The 23502-nt window shown below is 39.7% G+C and overlaps 1 protein-coding gene across 1 annotated transcript in view; it reads right to left on the minus strand.

Moving 5' to 3' along the window:
• The window catches only part of opn7b (opsin 7, group member b), a 67910-nt gene extending 59218 nt beyond the window's left edge, over positions 1–8692 (minus strand). Inside the window, exon 1 of the mRNA XM_031316689.2 lies at positions 8300–8692. The gene's annotated coding sequence lies outside the window, so the exon portion shown is untranslated. The remainder of the gene's footprint in view (positions 1–8299) is intronic.
• Positions 8693–23502: the final 14810 nt, after the last annotated feature.

The following is a 23502-nucleotide window of genomic DNA, read 5'->3' on the forward strand; positions in this document are numbered from 1 at the left end:
TTTTTACACATCATTGTTGGCTTGGCCATCAATTTATTTTTATTTCTGTGGTATATCCTTTGAGAGAATTTCAGAAACCAAATGCATGGATGGATAACCAAACAGGCCTACTAGGCACAGAGGTCAGTAAGCTGTCTGATATGTCTGCAGTATAAATGTTTAATTCTTCATCATTTAGTCTTTCTCCCTCCTCTCCCCTCTTATTTCTAAAACAGATTTTCCTCCTCCTGATAATGTAAATGAGTACAATCTATACCCATTCACAGAAAGCAGCCCAATTATTCTATTCAATTCATAAACACTCATGGCCTACTCCACAAAATAATGCAGTCATTAAAACTGTCTGCTTTTATTATCTACGCTGTTTCAATCTGTTTTTTTTTGTGACAATGTGGCACTTCACTCACCAGGTAATTTTCTGAAGGGCACTCTCTCTGGGGCCCGTTTCAGGAAGGAGATTTAACAAACTCTGAGTCTTACCCTGATCTCTGAGTTGATTTACCCTCAGATGGGAAACTCTGAGTTTTCGGTTCCAGAACAGCTGATTTGAGTTGGTTCAATCAACTCAGAGTAGGTTGACTCAGAGTTAAGCGTGTGCACCACCACTATAAAAAGGCAGCAAGAATGGAGCAATGATACTACGATTCACCATGGTAACAACCACAAACAAACTGGTCGGCGGAAATACTCATGCACATACAGCAAGTTTGAACATGTATTTCGTTTGTATTTTTTTCGTATTTTCGTTTCGTATTTTCGTTTCGAAAATTGCTGCTGAAGTACTGTAAATGCGTAAGTTCCAATATAGTGTATTAATATCATATTTAATCTTAAGTTAAATATTACTGGTGAAATGGTATTGAACCTTTAATCTATTTCATTTAGGTGCAATCCTGCGGGCGAAAAAGTACTAGGCCTACTAATCCCATTCTGAGGCTGCAGCACCATCATTAACAGAATTATAATTCATAATCTTTTATTTCAAAGGGTTTACATGATTCACCTGCAATACTGTGGGTCTCCTTTTTAATGACTTACTGGTTTGTGTCCAGGGAACACTACAAAAACGTTTCAGAGCGAGTCTCACTCTTCTGACGGCGCTTTGCTATACAGTGGCTTTACTAATATGCTCCGCATCACCAATGTTGTAAAGAAAACTGCCGTTTGCAAAAAACGTAATGCGACACAAATAATCTGCTGGGATGTAGAGCATGTCCACGAATGGTGACGTTAGTGATATTAGGACGGATAATGTTATAGGCTACATAACTGATAGACTGATACCGCTCAGGTAGGCTAGTATCTGGAAATGAAAATGCATCTATAGTCGGGGCCTCAATATCATCTCCCAACGTATGTTTAAATTCCTGCGGACTAATACAGCTTCTTCTTTAACGGGATCGTCGACAAAAGGAAATGCCGTGTTTTGAGAAAAAAACATGTTATAGTCTGCCTAACATGGTTAATAAACCAACCCTGTTTGTTTTATTCATGCAGATGACAAACTGCGGTAAAATGCGCCTGATACAGACTGAATGAATGAATGAGGAAATGAAAGCGCACTGTGTCTGAGGGAGGAGACTGAGAGAAACTCGAGGTTTATTGAAGAAAACCTGCTCCCGACCAGGTTAGGTTCACAGGCTCAGTTACCATAGTAACTGACTATGAGGTTAAGTTACCTCTCTTTCTGAAACGGGCTGGACTTACCCCTCTCTCTCAGGTTTGATTAACACCCTCATCTCAGGGTTAACAAACTCAGAGTTTTCACTAAACCTGCTTTCTCAAGCGGACCCACCTCTACTTTGCTTATTGTACTCTCAAGCCCCTCAGCAGCTCCTCACTGCTGTATTCATCATCTGCATCAACAGATGCCTCCTACATCTGCCCTTACACCATTGACCTCCACCTTTTATTGTCTTTTTATCAGTAGTACAGTATATCTACCTTGTTGGTTTCCATTAAAATATTTAATTCTACTTGTATGTATCCTATAAAATTACTTCTATTGCTCTGTATATATTTATGTCTTTATGTATACACTGCAACAGCACAAAAACACAGCAGCAGAGTAAGAACAAAAAGGAAAAATGATTTGATCCAAACACCAATAGAAACGTATACCAGACTAAAACAAGACGGGTCTACAGCAATGCTTGCAGCTATAGGCACACTGGTGCTTTGAGCTAAATGCTAATGTCAGCAACATGCTAACATGCTCATAATGACGAGGCCAATATTCTGATGTTAAGGAGGTATAATGTTGACAATGTTAACATTTGCTTATTAGCACTAAATGAAAGAGGCCCAGGCTATCTAATATTTTGAGGTTTCATGAACAAACAGCTTCCCAAGCAGCACAGTAGTACTGAGTGAACTATCTATAGTGAACTAACTACAGCTATCTTCGCAAATATTCATTCAAGTGGGGTCAAAGATAAAGAGACTACATAAATAACCACTCTGCCCCTTAAAATATTATTTTTATTTTACCATAGCCTTGCAACTCGTGAACAAAGAACAATGACAGATTTTGCACTTCTCTGTACAGGTTTTAGTGCTTGTTTCTATAAACTTCTGCAATTTATAGGGAGTTTATAAGGTGATATTTATTGCATTTTCCTAATAAGCATTATAATTCATTTTTGCTGCCTTCAGCGCCACCCTGTCGAGAATTCACCATACAACATGGTTGATGATAGATGACTTCACCATACTGCAGGCACCAGTAGCACTCTCTTGTCTTAATGGTATGCCATTCAGGCTCTTAACTACTATTTCCTAATTAAGAATAAGCCTTAGTCTTTTGTAAAACTACAACACCTCTTCCTTGCACTTCTCCCTCTACCTTTGTTTTCCCTGACAGGCTCGCTACTTTTACTACTTTACTTTCTACTTCACCCCCTCATCTTTCAAAATTATCTTCTCATCCTTTTACCCTTACATTTTGCTTTCCCTACTCAACATTCATTTGAGGAGCTGGAACTGTTGAACACCTTTTTCTACTCCACCACCTAAATGACTTGTCCTCTCGTTAAGATTGTGTCACCCCAAGACCTGACACAGTTGCCTAATCGTAAGTGTTGAGAATATTGTAGTTTAGGATCTGTGTCAGACAGACATGAGAGGCAGAGGACCAGAGGGAGAGTAACACTAAGAGGGAGACTGTGATATAATCTTTTCAAAATAGAAAGAAAGTCATGAGATGAAAAGAGACAGCAAGACATTTGGCTTTTTCCACTAACTTCAAACCAAAATCCACAGAAATTAGTAATTTCAAAGTTAATGGGATTGGAGTGTTTGTGTGCATAATACATGAGAGTTTGCAGTATGCAGTGTTTATTTAAATGTTTGAATGTGTGAAGGTATCTTGATTGTGTATGTTTAATCTAGCAAATGTGTTTGCATGAAAGTCTTTTGTAATGTTTGAATAAATTGAGGGAGGTTTATAAAGGAGAATACATGGTGACTATACAACTGTTGCCATGGATTCAACTTGGGAGCAACTTTCATGATTGCAAATTGTTTGCATTAGAACAACTGCTTTGATGATGGCAAAGCATCTGGTGTAATGCTGATGGGAAAGCAGTTACACAACTATTACAGTGGATTTCAGCAATCACACAGAACAAATGAGAAAAGCAGGAATAACTGAAGCAGCAGAACAAGCTGTAAGCGCTTTTGCTTTAGCTATGACCTACAGGATGTTAACTCTGACTGTCGTTCGCTAGATATTATAAAAAGATGAATGAGTCTATTTAGTAGTAGTCTATTTACGTCTGCCAACACATTAATTATTAATGTTGCAAAAAATACTACACTCATAACCACGAGAGACTTGAGACATGACTCGTGAGACTTGTGAGCATCTCTGTGACAGCCTAATACATAATGCACACAGTACATGGGGATAAGGATAGCTGACATTTGGTTGCTTGTCATTCAGGATATACTGTATCTACTCTGGGGAAATGTCCATGCTCGCAGATAGTCACCCACGGGTATTTATGCACAAACACATACTGTACAAAAGCCAAATCGATTTGTCTTCAGGGTACTGTAAATGGAGTAAAAGGCTTGATTAAGCTTTGAGGCAAATACCCCAATCTCTGTATAACATACAAACAATTGTTAAGCTTCCCATGCTCTAACATATCACACACTATACAATATGGGTTCAGAGAGGTTTCACAGTTTTATTACATGCTGTTACAATGTTAATTTCAGAGTCAAATATCAAATGTTTAATCTGAGAATTTGTGTAACATTGTTTAACTGGAGGCAGGCATGGATCGACTAAAATTAGCCAGAACATTTGGTAGTATGACAACACTACATTTCTCACCTTATTCGGCACACAACCAGCCTATTTTACAAATCCATGTAGTCTACTGAAACACACACAGCATAGTATAGACACACACTTAACACTCCCACAGAGTCATGGATAAGCAGCTGCTCAGCTGTTGGAAAAACACTTTTATTTTTAAACTGGCTGTTCAGTAAGGAGACACAAGTGAAGGGAATGATGGGAACTTGTCACAGCAAAGCATTTGGAGGGCTGCCCAATCATCATACAGTTACATTTTTCAATCTCTTGTTGATTCTTTTGGAATGAGCCAGGATTTAATGAACCTGAGACTAATTACCCCCGCCAAAGAAATTATGTTTTCGGCTTGGTTTGTCTGTTTTTTTGTTTGTAGGTTTGGTTGTCTCTCAGCAGGATTACAGAAAAAAAACTACTGGCCCAATTTGTATTAAACTTGGTGGAACGTTGTAGCATGGGACAGTCAAAAACTCTAATTGAAGTACAAGAGGCAATGGGTAATTATGGTAATATACAACTGCCATAATCAGAGTTCATTAGTAGTTCATTCCACAATGTTGCAGTTGAGAAATAAGCACACTGTGCTTGCTTTTGTGTAATCATTTAGTGTTGGCATCAGCTATGGTCACAGCTTTTAAAAATGTGATCTCAGCTCTCTGTCAGCTGGCTAAAGATTTACCCCACACCAGCCACAACACAGTGGGAATGAGTGTGAGCAACATCACTGCAGTTGTACCTGCAAACATTTAGACAAACAGTAGAAGATTATTTCATAATTCAGCAAATAATGTTGTTCTGACATTGTGTGACTTATTACAGTTGTGTTTGGACAGTCTCTTTAAGGCATGGTAACCAGCATTGTTCTTTGGCCAGCTTTGAGAACATCTTGTACCTTGTAACCTGTAATATTGTACGTGAATATACATGAAAAGGAAAATAAACTAAAGCCAGACTAAAGCCAATTCAATTTCCAACCCGCCTCCCCAGCTTGTTACACTCACTGACCACAGGAAAGGGTTATAATAACAATTCACAGCTATTAAATAGATATGCCTCTTGACTACTGATTTTTTCTTATCTGTATGCAAACCTATAGAAAGGACAGAAAAGATAATTCATCATCAATTCATGGCATTGCATTACATGGTTGAAAGGTCTAGGACTACAACGAGGTACAGTAGACTATGAATGGAAGTACATGCAAGGCATACCTGAGGACTGAGAATGACGAGGACTGTAAACGGTACGTTTTTCACCTCCACTCGGAGGACAAATTGGTTTTCAAACGTAATGACTCCTATTTGTCAAAACAGATTCTGTGCTTTCTGCTATGGTGCTCAAAGACTCTTTGTTGTAAGTTTTTTTTATGTATACAACAATTGACTAGTGTAGCTTTATATGTTCAAAGAAGCAACCAAGTGTACACAATATTCTTCAGCTGTGCAGAATTGTGCTCTTTAAGTTCACTGTTGCATCATCATGCATGAGGCGTGTCCTGTGACTCCAGTTGATTCATAACAGTAAGAACATTGTGGTGTCAACTTACCATGGAACCGTATCTCTCAAAGACAAAGGTTTTCTGATAAAAAGTCAGTGATTACTCTGTTTAAATGTGAGAGCACTTATTGTCTCCTTTATTGGCAAAGTTATTGAGCTCAATACAAGATACTAAATCAAAATATCAAAATTGTAGGAAAGTATTTGGTTTACACTTCCTCTGACCCTCATAACACCAAAAGCTGTATTTGCATCCCCTTACAGTCCAGCTTCATCAATCCTAACTTATGAAGTCACAAATCAGAGAAAACAATCTCATGATTAATATGAAGTGAGCCACTAATACCAGATCTTTAGAGAACCAAACAGCCCTGTGGGAACAGAAGGTTGTATTTTCCAGCGGTTCCCATCACAGTCTATACCCTCAGTCCCCAGACCTCTTATGTTGATATTCGTCGCACCAAATGCTTGCTCTTGGGGGGGAAATTGTTGGGTCTTTGTAAATTATAGAGCGTGGTTTAGACGTACTCTATCTGTAAAGTGTCCTTAGATAACTCCTGTTGTGATTTGAGACTATAAATCAAATTGAATTAAAATTGAATGTTGGATATTGGATGTAGGTTGCTTGATTATTTTTGCGCCTAGCAGGGCAAGTTTAGAATATCAGCAGCATAGGATGTTTGGATGTCTAGTCCTCAACCTAATATGGGGACATAAATCCTCTGCAACTGTAACGCAGATGACAGGCAACTCTAGTCCTGTCATTCATCCTCTGACTATTAAAATTCCAGTCACACAAGTGGATTGATTTCATAGTCTTCATTTCTTTTTAACCCTAAATACCTTGTATCAATATTTATTCCTGCCCTGATTCAATCAGAGAACAAAAATCCTTGAAGTCAATCAAATTTGAATCAGTGTTATGTGCACACAGAACCATGCTTTTGTGTTATACAACAGTTTAACTGTGCAACATTGAACTAAGCAAAACCAATTAGATAAATCAAGTTAACATCTGTTGAGTCCAGGCAGCAATTCAGTTAGCTAATCAGTTAGTGTATTTCCAAAATAAAATAATTATCCTTAGAATGACTAAAAATCCATAAAATGCTCAAAAAAGCTGCTAAACTGTGTTACTTCTTTTAGCTTAATGAAAATGATACCATTTTGAATGACATGTTAATGCATATTAAGCAGTGCCCATGGTTATTTATGCAATGTTCATAATAACTAACATCTAAAAGCAGATCCATTCAGAAGACACACGTATGTGTCACGGTTGAGGTAGACTGCAGAAAACAGACCACTCTTTATTACAGGGTTAGTGCAGGTAAGGCAAAACTGGTCTCAAGATAACAAAACCAATGATCCAACAGACTGAACTGAAACCCATGACTTAAATACAAACTAATCTGACAAGGGGATGAAGTGCACCTGCAGAGATGGTCAGAGAAACTCAGGTGAGGGGAATGAGGTGATAATGCATGAACACAGGTGTGGTGGTAAACAGCCGTGAAAATCACAGGAAGTAAAACGTTGCAAAATAAAACAGACTAAAACAAAACCCGAGAGAATGTTGCAGAGAGACGCAACAGCAGAGAGTGCTTCAGAAAGTTAAGGTTCACATTTCAAAAGGAAAAAAAAGCTGCTGAGAGACTTTTGATTAACACTGTTTGTCATGAAAGTCTTTATTACAAGCACTTTCATGCAACTTCCCCCATCCACTTAGAAAAGGAGCGACAGGAAATAGCAAGCCACATGTGGGACAGGGAACCACTTTGTTGCCTGTTAATTAAGATTTTAAACAGTTTATATAGTTAAAAAAAACACTTCCTATGATAACTCACACTTGACACTTACTACTGCATCTATATGATGTATTAAACATACACTTTCTGTACAATGTATGCCAGACTCAAATCTAGTTTCTTTAGTCGTGATAGGACTGCTAATGGCTAACGCAATCCACATGGAAAATTCCAAGTAACTTTCACTCAATAAACCGTACTGTACGTCTTCGATTAACCTTCAGCATGCGTGCTTAATAGAGGTTGAAGTCTACAGACTAATAAAAACGCATCGCCACAATCTGCTTAAGCCACATGAAAACAATCAGCCAACTGCCTTTTGGCAAATATAGTTTAGTAATAAAGTAATGTATATTTATCACATGGACACAAGAGCCGGGAAGAAATAGCATAGCGTTCATCACTTTATATAGGAAAGTCCATTTGGATGTTTGTACACATAAATCAGGTCAAATTAGACACAATAAACAGTGAAACTTAAGCCTAAAACAAGCGCAACATGATCTACTGTGCTGTTGGGTTCCAAGCTTGTTTTTTTTCTAAATCAACAGCATGCTTACATAACAAAACATGTCATTGGGGGTTGCAGTTAATTATCTTTAGAGAACAAAAGTATCCAGTGCAAGTCCCACACAGCATGCAGTAAATAAAACACTTTTTTTCTGCTTACCTTAATGAGAGGGTATGCCAGAGATGGCTGGGGATCATTGGTGTTGAGTCAAGTCCAGAGAAAAACTGGTCAAACCTTCACCAACGTGTGGCAACACCATAACCAGAACAGTTCAAAACAGACTTGTATGTAGCCGCTGGGACACTCTAGTGTGGGCTACGCACTCAGGCACTCCCTCAAAGTCACTGAGCGAGAGGATCCACTCGCAGGCAGCAGCACCCAGACAGCTGTGCTAAGAAAGATCCAATAGACGACAGATAAGACAGACGTGATGCTGCCTAGTGCTGCTGGTCTCTCCTTCTCGCTCTGTTTCTAACAGCCTGCAGCTCCCACTCTCTCCACCCAGTCTCTGTTGCTCCGCAATCCCTCTCTTTCTTGAATACACATGCATTCTCCACACTGCATCTCCCCCATCTCCCCCACTTTCCTCTCTCTCTCTCTCTCTCTCTCTCACACACACACACACACACACACACACACACACACACACACACACACACACACACACACACACATTCTCAGTATTAGCGTTTTATGTTTCGTTTTTTATTCTTCACACAGCATGCTCTTGTCGTAGATCCCTGCATGCAGAATGACTTTCAAAGGTTTTTAATATCTCAACCAGTCTGTATTTTATAGTTCACTTATTTTTCAAATTGCCTGTTTAACAGAGTCATTATATTCGCAAATTCTAACTCAAACCCTGAACATAAAGAAATGCATTCTCTTGACAGTATTTATCATTGCTGCACAAAACCTGAGTGGACACCTCATTTTAATTTTAAATATACACTGTACAGTATACAAGAGGAAGATATAGAGGCACAGAAGAGGAAAAGACAAAGACAGAAAGATAAGAGTGACAACAAGAGGCAAAGGGAAAATGACATGATACAAAATGGATATCTGGATGTGGAGAGGTCTGCAGGGTGATGTTGAGAATGGGGCAGGGGTTTGGCTTTGAAGTGCAAATGAAAGCAAAATGTCATGGTTTATCTCTGCTAGCAAGCTCAGTTTTTCGCCACCAGCAAAGGCACACTGGCGTGATTACACCCTTGCTCGCTAGTCTGTTTGAATGCAACACATTAGATGATCTACTGGGAGCATTATCCATAAAAAATAGGTTGCACACACAGTAAATTAATTAATGTATGAACCTAAAAATGCAATTAATATATGCTCAAGAATGACAATGATAGTGCTATTGCATCCATTCATCTATATATTTGAATGCCTTAATTCAGTGCAGAGCTGTGAATGTGGAATACATGAGAGGGGGATAGAAAAAAAGAACGGGTAGGGGCAAAGCAAAAGCCAGTAAGCATTAAATGAATTAAATGAATGAAAAACCTAAATTCTAACTGAGGAAGAGTTACTTTTATGACTTAGCAGGGGTTCTGGCATTGCCGTTTGTCTTTTACAGTGAGGAGCAATCCAGTTTAGATAGACCACCCTCCTTCCATACCCCTCTGACCATCTCTGCTGTGTCTTGTGGTCCAGTGTGACTCCTTATAAGACACTAGTGATGTTTACAGGGATCAGTTTGAAATTAACATTTTGCACACAGCCTGTGACCACACAGGACAACACATGCCATGTGCACACTCATGAGTACTCCTAAAGGGAGGTTGACAAGGACACACCATTGCTGCCAGGTCTATTGAAGTGATCCAAATTGAAGAGGAAGGTCGTAGTTGCCATAATTGAGACATTTCACTCAAAGCCAGAAAAGCCAGACCATGTATAAAGATCTTCTGGGCACTATGAATGCCTGTACAAAATTCTGTGCCAACCCATCAAGTATATGTTCAGATATTTTACTGGATAAGGGAAAACATTAACCTGCTGGTGGCATTACAGAAAAAAACTAGGATATTACCAAAGTCAGTAAGATTCATCCTCTGCAGAACATAACGTCTTTGCAGAATGTCATGGCAATCAAGCGAAGAGTTGTTTAAGCCTGAGCTTTCAAATCAACTGGAAATCAAGAGTTTTGATTGAGTTTTAAATCGTAACAAAGTGATAACAGTGACATTGGGCTGCAGTAAACAAGCAGTACGGTAAAGGAAAATGCATTTGCCTCTGGTATGAACAAACAAATACACTCACTAACAAAGTAATTTATGCAGTAAATAAATGCGCCTGTACCATAAATACTACAGAGAGGGTCTCTGTATGTTGAACTGTCTCTGTAAAGCTCTCTTTGTGTAATCTGTATATACATACACTATTTCTTGTTTGGCAGAATACTATATGTCTATATGTATATTCTCTGATAGACAATCTCTGAAAGTGTGTGCAGTCTCTTGTAACATCAATTCCATCATCCATGCAAGCCCCAGGGCCATATTGACTTTGTACACATCAAGCACATTTCATGAATCGTCTAACAGCTTTAAACACTGGTTATGTTGCACTATAGGTTTTTCTTCCCCAACCTTCATTTAAATTGGCTAATTGGCTACAGTTTAGATAATGTAGATCACCTTCTCATCTTTTTTCCCCTCCTAAATGCAAAGTAGTGACTCAAACAGTGACTGAAGACTGAGATTCATATGGTCATATGTATTTTAATTAAGCAGAACATATTGAACTGTATGTGTGCATGCACTTGCATGTTTGTGTGGTAGGTGATAAATCCCAGTTTTGCAGCTGGATGCCTTTCATCTTTTCTTAATGTATATTTCTTTCGATTTTACTCCTTCCCCCTATTCCCCTTGTTGCAGCATCTCATGTCTCATCTCACTTGTTTAACCTTTCGCTTGTGCTTATGTTCACTCCATCATTCAATGCTTACTCATTGAAAATGACTTGCAATCTCTCCCTTCTTCATCTTACACTGTATCTGAGCACATCTCTCAAAAAGCTCTGAGCTAAATGCCAAATAATTAATTAAATTAAATAATTTAAATGATTTAGGGAATGTTTTAACATTTCCATCATACATTGACTTAACCCATATGTTATCATAAAAGAGCTTGCATATAGAAGGAAATTGTTTTGTGATGTTTTTGAATTCCAATTAGTTTTGTTTTTTAAGCTTGCAGCAACATTCTGTGAGTGATGATTTTAGAGATTCAACTTTAGATTACATCAAAATGGCCAGTAAAGGATTCTGCACATTACAGCTTTCCACTCTATCTTTTCTATTACTTCTTTGTCTTTGGTCCCTGTGATATGGATTAGCCCTACCAGGGGCCAATTCATCATTTCCAAACTGTATGGCTCTCCTTCTCACCACAACTCTGCTGCTGTCACTGCTCCTCTTTCAACCCCATGTTCTCTATATCGCTCTCTAAACCATCAACATTTAATCAGTCTACCTACCCTTTGATATCATATACTTAGATTACATGCATTTACAGTTGTGTTCAGAATAATAGCAGTGTGATTTAAAAAAGTGAATAATGCTCAAAATTCTTAGAATAGCTTTTAATTCCATAATATCAATGCATTGGGAACACTGCACATTCAATTCCAAATCAAAACATGACCAAAATTGATCAAGTTTGTGCTATACCATTACAGAAAGTGAAGAAAAAGGAATATTAGGCTGTTCAAAAAAATAGCAGTATTTGCATTTTTCTGTACAAACTCAAATATTTACTGTATAAACTGAAAAATGTCTCAAGGGTTTGCTTTACTTTGAATCACTGCACTAATATTTAATTGCATAACCATTATTAACTAACACCATGGAGTCAACCAACTTCTGGCACCTGTGAACAGGTATTCCAGCCCAGGACGATTGAACTACATTCCACAATTCCTCTGCATTACTGGGTTTTGCCTCAGAAACAGCATTTTTGATGTCACCCCACAAGTTTTCTATGGGATTGAGGTCTGGAGATTGGGCTGGCCACTCCATAACATCAATCTTTGCTCGCTTACTGGTGTGTTTTGGGTCATTGTCTTGTTGAAAGACCCATTTCAAAGGCATTTTCTCTTCAGCATAAGGCAACATGACCTTTTCAAGTATTTTGATGTATTGAAACTGATCCATGATCCCTGGTATGCAATAAATAGGCCCAACACCACAGTATGAGAAACATCCCCATAACATGATTTTTGCACCACCATGCTTTACTGTCTTCAGTGTACTGTGGCTTGAATTCAGTGCATGGGGGTCGTCGGACAAACTGTCTGCGGCCCCTAGACCCAAAAAGAACAATTTTGCTCTCATCAGTCCACTGAATGTTTCCCCATTTCTCCTTTGGCCAATCAATGTGTCCTTTGGCAAATTTCAACCTGTTCAGTATGTCTTTTTTTCAGCAATGGGACTTTGCGGGACTTCTAGCTGATAGCTTTGCTTCACATAGCCTTCTTCTGATCGTAACAGTACTCACAGGTAACTTTAAGTCTTCTTTGATTTTCCTGCCATTTTCGCTATTCTTCGATCCATTCGAATGGTAGTTGACCGTTTTTTCCCCTCATCGTTCAGGCTTTGGATGCCATTTCAAGGCATTTGAAATCATTTTGGCTGAGCAGCCTATAATCTTCTGCACTTCTTTATATGTTTTCCCCTCTCCAATCAACTTTTTAATCAAAGTCTGCTGTTCCTCAGAGCAATGGCTGGAATGACCCATTTTGCTGAGTATTTCAGTGTGAAATGCACTATAACCAGCATGCACAACATTTGCTTCCTTCCTTCCTTAAATATGGGCCATAATTGACACCTGTTTCTTCACAGAATCAATCACCTCACTAATTGAACACAACACTGCTATTATTTTGAACATGCCCCTTTCAATTACAGATTCAATTACACAGAATGAGCAGCATGCATGTCATGACTGTTGGGTCTGTTGGTTTTCTATGACTCTATAACACTTACTAGTAAATTATTTGCCATGTAGAAATATCACTTCTACCAAAAAAATTGATTCATGAGGTTAGTGATGTTGGACTGCTATTATTTTGAACACAACTGTATGTCTACTCCACGTGATAAAGAACCATTATAGAGATGGTTACACACACACATTGGCAGAATAGGCTCTATACTCCCCAATGAATCCAAGCAGTGAATCTGCAGCACAGAAATCTGCTATATAGAGCAGAACCCAACATACACATGTCACTGTGCAGCACTGTGGAATAGGAAATACAAAACACACAAGGCAGGAGTCTCCATCACCAAGTGTGATGGTGTTAAACTAGAGCAAGAAAAGGGTGGGGTGGTGGAGGGGCAGATGATCATGATAAGTAAACTCAAAGCGGTGGCCGATAAGTGCGTGAAAATGTATTACATTACTGTGTAAGGACAGCCTCATATTCCTAATGAACATAATACAGCTCTCTGTCTCTTTTGGGCTGCTGAGCTAAAGTAAGCGAACATTATAAGTTTACAGACTGACACGACAAGCTTGTGCTCAGCCCTGAATGTGCAGAGATCCAGATATTGATTAAGATATTGATGTGATGTGCTTAAAACTGAGGGGTTGAGAAAATTATTTAATATCTAGCCAAACTGTACAGGGCTAGAAAATGGAATGTCAGTTCACGCAATATTGTTTACTGACTGACAGAGTCAGCACTGTGGTAGCTGGTAATGTGCCATTTCACCTCCTGGGCACTGCCGAGCTGCCTTTGAGCAAGGCACACCAAACCTCTAACTGCTCTTAAATCTGAATCCGGCAATCTTTAGCCTAGGTTTATTGTAAAGGGACGGGCTGTACGGACACTAATTTGCAAGCTCCTAAGTTTATATAAATGCAATGTTTCAACTTGCAAAATTGTTGTCAAGTGTAAAGAAAAAATAAAGTGTTCCCCACTCTTTTAATCCCTTTGGTTGTGCAGTGTGACCTTCCCCCCTAAGCTCCCACTCCAACTTTCTATTTCTGCACTTCTATCTTTCTCACTCAACCTAAATATTAGGGGAAATGAACGAGGACAGAGATAAATATTGTTCCAAGCCTCCAGAAACTGGATCCTATGGAAATGACTTGGATATGAACAGGCAAGCATTACATTTGTTATGACATACAGAGGAGAGGAAATCAAACATGTGCAGGGAAATCAAAATGACACCATGGACACCAAAGAAGTGGACATGTTGCTCCCGTGTGTGTGTGTGTGTGTGTGTGTGTGTGTGTGTGTGTGTGTGTGTGTGTGTGTGCGTGCGTGCGTGTGTGCGCGTGCGTGCGTGCGTGCGTGCGTGTGTGCGCGTGCGTGCGCGTGCGTGCGTGTGCATGGTTGCCTCTCCGGCAGTCAATGAAAGGGTCAAAGGACTGAACTCCCCTGGAGAGTCTCTACACTTTAATGTAAACGATGTTGCCCACTCACACTGATACAATTCACAATTATTCATTTATTTAGAATTCCAAATAGTTCTGTGTGTGATTTGTCCAATAAAATAAGCAATGGCTGAAAGAAAATCAACTGTCATTTGGCAAAAACAGCTTATATTCATTTGTAAGCACCAAGCTAAAGCTACTAAATAGTTAAACAATCCCAACTTGATAACAGGGCTCTCTTAAGATCCATCTGTGTGTGTGGGGAGAGATCTTTTCCTTCTTTCAAGGCAATCCCTGATAGCACTTAAATCAGTGTTTTTAGCACAACACAGAAGCCAAGAATGGTGCTCCACAATGCATAAGGTTTTTGTTACCAAACAATTATGCAAAGCACCATTTTCTTTGACTGTGTTACAATTGGCTGCAATGTAATCCTATGGGACGATAGCGACGGTCGATGTTTTTGACACTGACAGGCTCAGATTGTTATATTAAGTGTCATAGCTTAGCATCTTAGCATTTGTCGAGCTAGACGTTACCTTTGACTACAAAAAATGTTGTTCCCATTAGTCACTTAGGGACCGTTCTGTATTTATGGAATGGACCACCGGAGGAAAATAGGGGAGGGTCATGTCTTTTTATATTTTGCTGAGGGGAGGGTCATCCAACATTTTTTAGTCTGGGTGGGGGGGTCACCCAACTTTTTTATTCATGAAAAGAGCAAAATTTCAAAGTGGCTTGTTTGGTGCATATTTATCCATGTAGCTCGCAGTCTCGGCCCCCTAGCAGATGGTCTGACCACATACGCGGAGTTTGCTGGGGGGGCAGGAGGAGCACTGCTCCCCTGGTGGCTCAAACGGGTAATTGCATTGTTTCAAAAATTAGTGGAATAATTACATCTGGCATGACCAGATATTAAATAAATATCTTAAATAACACAAAACAACTAAATGGTGATAGGTAATGCATCTGATTTCATATACTGCTTTAGCAAAAAAAATATTACCTGGCTGACGATGGGAGCAGCAGGATGCAAAAAAACGAAAGTTACTGTTGCACTAGTCTGGACATCTTGCCGTGCCAACCTTGCAATAAAGGTTTCCTAAATGCCATGTATATAAATGTGATGTCAGCTTACTAATTGATTGCGGGTTTTGTATAGATTTGGACTTTTATACGTTTATTCCACTTTGTTTAAACAGCGAAGTGGAGAGGCATTGTATGTGACGCTCGTATCGGCCTTGCTGGATACACCGTATCATTTACCTTTTTGTGGATCTACTGATCGCTGTGGATTACTTTTTTTTGTGTCATTGGATTACGGCAAAATAGGGATCTTTTTTCTCAACGTGTCTTAACGTTTTATGGCGTGACTGCGCTTGGTTTCTGCATTTGGGGAGGCATCTCAACAGACTGTAGGTCCAACATTGATTGTTCACTGTTACATTTTAGTTGAATTTAAGCGTCTGTCTATTGCGTTCCAAAACAGCCGTGTCGCGATTGGATTTCATAAGGGCGAATTGTTAAATTGTTAGCCTACAAGGTAACTTAAAAACTTTAAAAATAAACATATGTGTTTTGGAATATAATGTTCAGCTTCGGCAGCTTTACCTATGTGCTAAAATATACAATGACGGTAGTGACAAGTCCATAGCAACCAGTGTTGAATTGGTTATATCCCAGCGTCCTTTGCTGAATGGTCTTAATGTTTTATTGTTTTATTTCATGTGAATACTAGTTTACTAGAGTAGTAACTTAGTATCTGAAGTAATGCAGTAATGCATGAAGTGTGCATTTAGTTTCCATGCTTATTGTGTTTCCACAACAATGTTAGTAAGTAAATCTACTGAAATGGCCACCACACCATAACAGAGGAGTGTGATGTGTAAGATGAGAATGCAGAGGTTAACTCCTGAACGTCATGGCTGTGAAAATCAAATGGCATCTGTACTTCTTTGCTAAGTGCATTTCTTTTTTTCAAATTGTTTTGGGGGTCATAGAAAAATAATTACTGACGAGGGGAGGGTCACGTCTTTTTAGGTTAGAGGCCACAAAACTCCTCCGGTGGCCCCTTAATTAAATAACGAACAGTCCCCTAGAAACAAAAGCATGGGAAAATAGGTGAAAAATAACAAAATTCCCCTTTGTAGGGACTATAGAGGGCTTTTAGCAGAACCCACTTGGATTGTATTTTCCCAAAGGGGAAAATTAAAGGGGCAGTAAAAGTCATCACATTTTTTATTTTTTTATTTTCATTTCTTGAGAAAAAGAGACTTGTAACTGAACGTGATAGTGGGAAAGCATAGTAAGGGACAAAGTTTTGGTGTGTGATCACACAAAATATGTGTGATATTTACATTCAAGCAAATGACTCCCTTTAATGTCAAGGGGTTGTAAAATCAAAACAATGCAGCTTTACACAGGTTTTAGCCACTTTAAGTGGCCTTTACATACTTTTGGTTGTCTCACCAACAGCCCATTAAACACTGGGCAGCCATTTTCACCAAGATGCTCAAACAAGCCAGGAACAGGCACAGGATGTAAATAAAATGAGTGGAGAAAAAGACATCCATCTAGCAAGCTATAGAGACAGGTATTTGTTTGTAAATTGTGCGACTAAACAAGACATAAAGGAAGGGAAATAAAAACAAATTGTGTGTTAAATGGTGGTCCCCAATAACCCCCCATCCTGCCCAAAACTTCAGCCACAGATTATTTGTCTCCTATGCAATGTCCTGCTTGTACATAACTTAGTAATTGTGCCACGGGACTGAGCAGCATCTCTACTCGTCTGTGCATGACTGAGCAGCATTCTAACAGCTGTCAATATAAAGACATTAATAACTCCTTATTATTCACCGTCACTTTGATTATGTTATTTGTCAGTCACATTGACACTGGAACAGACCAGAAAATACCACAGAGTCCTGCCTCATGCTGCTTGTCATCTAGTATGTAATGCCACCATTAGTTAGGATGATCCATGTAGTCCAAATGGTCTGTGCTAAGGTACTCATAGTTATTACTGTCCATATAATATACAATATCATATAATATTAATACAGTCAGTTGCATAAAAAGTAACTCTGAGTTTGAGCATCATTATCACACAATCAATGTGGCAGATGCAGTGATCCATCCTTGTGCTTTCACTGTTGGATGTTCAATAACCGGTGATGTAACTTTCATTATTAAACTTCTTTGACTGGCAAGAGAAAGGCTTGCAGCATGAATTAGGTGACTAGTAGATTAATTTTAGAGGATTCTTCAAGAATTTATCAACCCTCACAACTACATGGAGAATAGTCTATGTTTTACAGCCTTGTTTATAGGGAGCATTTACCATCCCATTGGCCACATAGCCATTACAGTTTATCGTCTTCTTTAAAATCATACATTTATTTACTGTAAATTTAGTATTTTAAATCTTAAAGCAGTGCAAATGCACAGAATGCATGGCATAAAAAAGACAATATATCTGGTTCTGTTGCATCGATTTTAATGCGTGTTTTTTAACTGTTCATCATGAGTCCGACAATGTTGTTGGAGTGCAATGACAAATTGGTGGAGTTCTTTTACAAGTGGTACTAGTACTCACAAGTTAAATGTAAGCATTATATACTGTGTGCAAGTGTGCATTCTATATTTTTTATTTCTGCTGTTGGCTCATATATTATTTCTCACTTTTTCATTTGTGTAAAAGCTTTGCATTAGCAACATCACAATCTACTATTCTTATACGTACATTCTATTCTTAGCCTCAGAGTGGACCATATTGTGACTTAAAAGAACCTATCGTCATGTAGTTCATTGGAGAACCAAATTAATGTAGAGGAGTGGATGAAGCAGATGGAGGAGGGGTATGGTATAAACTGAATGTCAGTTGAGTGAGCTGTTGAGCACAGATAAGAGTAAAGTAGAAATTAAAGAGTGTGTGTGTGATTTGGCCTAAGGTTTCGGCACTGGCCAGTTTAATGAAATATGGTAATTTGATTAAAGAATATACTTTAACTCCAACCTGATGTCATTCATTTTCACCATGCGTTCCTCATGTAAAGCGAGCTGCAGATTTAATGTCAGAAGTGATGGTAAAGCAACAGTTGTAGTCATTGTGCTGGTTTTGGACCAAAAGGTATGTCTTTGAGAAGTCTTTACTGAGAGAAGAAACTGAATCAATCATGCAACCATATACCACGTCGGCTGGGGAATGCATGTGTGTGACAGACATATTTATCTTCAAATCTCATGCATCTCCAAATGAATTATGTAAGGCAGACACTGCTTGGTGGTTAATCACTGTGAGGCACCAGCTGCTGAAAGTGAAATATAGAAAAAACATTGTGCATCGCGCGTTCGAATTACGCCACAACCCTCTTGCAGCTCACAGAACCTTTTCCCAGAGGACTTAATTTAATTATGGCACCTTTTCCATTATAATCCAACCAGCTATGTTAAAGGAAAGGTGCCTATACCACCACATGTGAAATGTGTATGCATGTGCACTACAGTATATTATTATATACTGTATGTATATAATATATGATTTTGACTGATTGAAGTCACAGACACAGTGAGGCCACAGTAACAAGGCCACTCCGAGAATGTGATGACCTTTAATGCCAGTACAGCAGCCATGCTATAACTACAGTCTACACTCACCTAAAGGATTATTAGGAACACCATACTAATACTGTGTTTGACCCCCTTTCGCCTTCAGAACTGCCTTAATTCTTTGTGGCATTGATTCGACAAGGTGCTGGAAGCATTCTTTAGAAATGTTGGCCCATATTGATAGGATAGCATCCCCCACACCATTACACCACCACCACCAGCCTGCACAGTGGTAACAAGGCATGACGGCTCCATGATCTCATTCTGTTTACGCCAAATTCTGACTCTACCATCTGAATGTCTCAACAGAAATTGAGACTCCTCAGACCAGGCAACATTTTTCCAGTCTTCAACTGTCCAATTTTGGTGAGCTTGTGCAAATTGTAGCCTCATTTTCCTATTTATAGTGGAGATGAGTGGTACCCAGTGGGGTCTTATGCTGGTGTAGCCCATCCGCCTCAAGGTTGTGCATGTTGTGGCTTCACAAATGCTTTGCTGCATACCTCGGTTGTAACGAGTGGTTATTTGAGTCAAACTTGATCTTCTATCAGCTTGAATCACTTGGCCCATTCTCCTCTGACCTCTAGCATCAACAAGGCATTTTCAGACCATTCTTTGTAAACCCTAGAAATGGTTGTGCGTGAAAATCCCAGTAACTGAGCAGATTGTGAAATAGCCTCAGACCAGCCCGTCTGGCACCAACAACCATGCCACGCTCAAAGTTGCTTAGATCACCTTTCTTTCCCATTCTGACATTCAGTTTGGAGTTCAGGAGATTGTCTTGACCAGGACCACACCCCTAAATGCATTGAAACAGCTGCCATGTGATTGGTTGATTAGATAATTGCATTAATGAGAAATTTAACAGGTGTTCCTAATAATTCTCTAGGTGAGTGTATGTCTATAACCCACAGATGGATTGTGGGACTTTATTCAACATGTAAGGGGTTTAAACTGATATAGAGAATAAAGTGAAATAAGCCCTATCTCAACCACCTCAATCACTTACCTCCTGCTACACCAAGCTGGAGTTGCACTAGCAAATAGTCATATAGCTTAAGGGATACAGATCAGGAGTGTTTGTGCTTGTGTGTGTGCACAGGTGTATACTTGTGCTTGTGTTCCAGTGTGTGTGTGTGTGTGTGTGTGTGTGTCATACCTGCCAACATTTGGTTTTCTAAATCCGGGAGATTTGTGCGGGGGCATGGCGGCGCGACCGGTGGGGGGGGGTGGTGGGTGGTGGGTTACTGTTAAGTGTATAGAGCAGTGGTTCCCAACCTGGGGTCCGGGCACCCCTCAGGGGGGCGGCAAAGATCACAGGGGGGGGGGGCGCAAGTCTTTATCTGGTTTGAGGTTGAGGTAAAAAAAAAAATATTTGCACATGTTAAACAAATTATGATAATACACTAGAATATATAATGTACAGTGAGGAAAATAAGTATTTGAACACCCTGCTATTTTGCAAGTTCTCCCACTTAGAAATCATGGAGGGGTCTGAAATTGTCATCGTAGGTGCATGTCCACTGTGAGAGACATAATCTAAAAAAAAAAATCCAGAAATCACAATGTATGATTTTTTAACTATTTATTTGTATGATACAGCTGCAAATAAGTATTTGAACACCTGTCTATCAGCTAGAATTCTGATCCTCAAAGACCTGTCAGTCTGCCTTTAAAATGTCCACCTCCACTCCATTTATTATCCTAAATTAGATGCCCCTGTTTGAGGTTGTTAGCTGCATAAAGACACCTGTCCACCCCATACAATCAGTAAGAATCCAACTACTAACATGGCCAAGACCAAAGAGCTGTCCAAAGACACTAGAGACAAAATTGTACACCTCCACAAGGCTGGAAAGGGCTACGGGGAAATTGCCAAGCAGCTTGGTGAAAAAAGGTCCACTGTTGGAACAATCATTAGAAAATGGAAGAAGCTAAACATGACTGTCAGTCTCCCTCAGACTGGGGCTCCATGCAAGATCTCACCTCGTGGGGTCTCAATGATCCTAAGAAAGGTGAGAAATCAGCCCAGAACTACACGGGAGGAGCTGGTCAATGACCTGAAAAGAGCTGGGACCACCGTTTCCAAGGTTACTGTTGGTAATACACTAAGACGTCATGGTTTGAAATCATGCATGGCACGGAAGGTTCCCCTGCTTAAACCAGCACATGTCAAGGCCCGTCTTAAGTTTGCCAATGACCATTTGGATGATCCAGAGGAGTCATGGGAGAAAGTCATGTGGTCAGATGAGACCAAAATAGAACTTTTTGGTCATAATTCCACTAACTGTGTTTGGAGGAAGAAGAATGATGAGTACCATCCCAAGAACACCATCCCTACTGTGAAGCATGGGGGTGGTAGCATCATGCTTTGGGGGTGTTTTTCTGCACATGGGACAGGGCAACTGCATTGTATTAAGGAGAGGATGACCGGGGCCATGTATTGTGAGATTTTAGGGAACAACCTCCTTCCCTCAGTTAGAGCATTGAAGATGGGTCGAGGCTGGGTCTTCCAACATGACAATGACCCGAAGCACACAGCCAGGATAACCAAGGAGTGGCTCTGTAAGAAGCATATCAAGGTTCTGGCGTGGCCTAGCCAGTCTCCAGACCTAAACCCAATAGAGAATCTTTGAAGGGAGCTCAAACTCCGTGTTTCTCAGCGACAGCCCAGAAACCTGACTGATCTAGAGAAGATCTGTGTGGAGGAGTGGGCCAAAATCCCTCCTGCAGTGTGTGCAAACCTGGTGAAAAACTACAGGAAACGTTTGACCTCTGTAATTGCAAACAAAGGCTACTGTACCAAATATTAACATTGATTTTCTCAGGTATTCAAATACTTATTTGCAGCTGTATCATACAAATAAATAGTTCAAAAATCATACATTGTGATTTCTGGATTTTTTTTTTAGATTATGTCTCTCACAGTGGACATGCACCTACGATGACAATTTCAGACCCCTCCATGATTTCTAAGTGGGAGAACTTGCAAAATAGCAGGGTGTTCAAATACTTTCCTCACTGTATACAAAAGTCTGTATGAAAACTATATATTTTTGTTCTCACTTAAAATTGCAGGCAGGCTACTTAGTAGGCCAAACCTCCGGGACCTCTTAACCTGTGACCCTTGCTGTCATCAGGTCAGCTGCTAGCTGCTATCATCCTCGTTTTTCCTGCCGCCACGGCATCACTATTTTATGAATGAAACGGGAACCACTGGTATAGAGGGTTTTCACGACGTGTCATCAGACCAGAAGTCGCCATATTGGAGGTACTCTGCATCACAACAAAGCACAGGCACTGAAGTAGATCCCGAACACTGTCAAGGAAAATGGTTAATTATTGCTGTGTTTTAGGTTGTATCAATAGGTCAGACCGAGAAAAACATTTGGAATATTATCAACTTCCAAAAGTTATTAAAAATCAGGGAGAGGAATGCCAGAAGTTATCAGAGGAAAGGAGGCGCTTGTGGTTGGCAAAGCTTAACCAGGATCTACGAGGGAAAAATGTCTTGTTCGGTCTTTGAAATGAAAAGAAACGATTGAGAGTCACTTGGCTACACCTTGAGTATCGCAATGATATCATACAGTTAAGGTTAGGTTGATTAAAGACGTTATTGCATTACTTACTTTGGCCTTCACGACAACGGTCGTTGATGACTTGGTACTGCGTCTCCCTCACCCATCCACACACCACCTGGTTATAGGCCTCCAAACCTTTGTAGGATTTAAGGTCTTCTGCTGTTTATGGGCTCGGCACCAAAACCAGGTAGTTGACTATATCGGGATATGCAAATGAAGGAAGAATCACCAGGTCGCCATGGATCCAAGAAGAGGGAGCCAACTTGTAGGGATCTGGGTCAGTAAACCGTAATTTCTCGAAATATCGCACCTTTTCTTGTGGTCCAAGTCCTTCCCTATATGCCTTTGCATCTTGGACGTGTTTTGATGAGCTTTTCTGTTGTTTAGAGATAAAGTATTAAAGTATCCAAAGCGCACAATACTCCATTACTCCATTCAGTTGTTTACACCGAGTGCCTCCAATATGGCCGCGCATCCAGGTTACCGCCCAGAACGTGACGTCGGTGAAAACCCTTTATTGTAAGTGTTAAGTGAGTTCAGCTCGCATAACGTTTTCTGCCTCTGTCTGTCCTTTCGTGATGAAGGATGAAATCGTGTGTCTTTATGTGCCTCTTCTGCGCGATGGTGCTGCTGTGTTTTAATGTACTGGGTAATGTCATTTTTCCCGCCGTGCGCTACATTAAAATCAATGTGACACACCTTACAAAAAGCGTGGAGGTTGTCGATATGACTAGATAAGATGCATGTAAATTGTTGTGCCCAACACTGTTGAAAT

Source organism: Sander lucioperca, chromosome 12, assembly GCF_008315115.2.
Source record: "Sander lucioperca isolate FBNREF2018 chromosome 12, SLUC_FBN_1.2, whole genome shotgun sequence".
Lineage (NCBI taxonomy): Eukaryota > Metazoa > Chordata > Actinopteri > Perciformes > Percidae > Sander > Sander lucioperca.